The 1,146-nt window shown below is 48.6% G+C and overlaps 1 pseudogene; it reads left to right on the top strand.

The window, feature by feature from the left end:
- Positions 1 to 538: 538 nt before the first annotated feature.
- Positions 539 to 1,146, top strand: part of LOC102481680 (ADP-ribosylation factor-like protein 1 pseudogene) — a 3,550-nt pseudogene continuing 2,942 nt past the window's right edge.

Genomic DNA, 1,146 nt, shown 5'->3' with positions numbered 1-1,146 from the left:
GCTGAGAATGTGTTTTGCCCCATCCCCTTTGCCTTTTCATCTTGGAAATCCCCTTCCTGGTTCCAGCTGAAAGAGGACTTCCTCCAGGATGTCTTCCTGGACACCCTGGGTCAGGTGACTGCCCCGTTGTGAGGCTTTCTAGCGCCCCTTGTGCCAGGTAAGCCCATTATTTCTCTCCCTTCTGTTATCTGAAGGCCTCCTTGATGATTGGCAGTGGCACAGACAAGAACCAAATCATCTTTGCCCCCCTTGTCCCCTGTTGTCATTGTGACCATGCCTGCTGTGGGTCACAGTGCTGACTTAGATGAATGACTCACACAGCTAGCTTATGAGTGTAGTCAGGAACATATGATGTCTCAGTCAACCACGGGCCACACATACAATGGCGGTCCCTGAGGTTAGAGTCGGCCATGCCACACAGCCGGGTGGGTTGGAGGCTTTCCCCTCAAGGTTTGTGGCAGTGCGCCCCGTAATTGTGTAGCAATGACGTCACCTAAAGACGCGTTTCTCTGAACAGATCCCTGCTGTTGAGTGATACATGACGGTATGTGAAACAATGGATCACTACGAACTAAATAGACGCAGGTTGAAATGACAATGATGCGGACTGCTTACCTGCTAGATTCATAACCATCACACTGGGGAGGAGGTGGAACACCAGCAGGCACTCTCTTCCCTGGGGTGGGAACATAGGTATGTAAGAGTCCTTGCAGAGCAACTGGACAGTCTCGACTAAAATTTAACTACATGGGGCCGGCAAGTGGCATGGTGGTTAAAGGCGCTGGACTCCCACATGGCCGACCACAGTTCAAGTCTCTGACCTGGTGGCTTGCTTTCTCACTTCCTCTCTCTCTCTGTGTGTCTCTCTGATCAAACTAGAAACTAATAATGATAATAATAATAAATAAAGTTAAATAAAATAATTCTTTAAAAAAAATTTAACTATACACGGTTGCTGACAACTTCACCCCTAGAGTGTATCCCACCAGCATTCTTAGGAACTTGCGCAGAGAGGGACCTGTAGGGGTATTCATCAGGTCATTATAATCAATGCGAAAAAACGGGAGAAAGACTCACCTGTCCATCAAGAAGACAAGCCAGCCCAGCCACATTGGCACAGGCAGTTGGGACACTGTTCGCACAGTG

Source organism: Tupaia chinensis, unplaced genomic scaffold, assembly GCF_000334495.1.
Source record: "Tupaia chinensis unplaced genomic scaffold, TupChi_1.0 Scaffold000327_1, whole genome shotgun sequence".
Classification (NCBI taxonomy): domain Eukaryota; kingdom Metazoa; phylum Chordata; class Mammalia; order Scandentia; family Tupaiidae; genus Tupaia; species Tupaia belangeri.
Note: the sequence above shows the minus strand (reverse complement) of the source record. Positions and strands in the feature narration are given on the sequence as shown.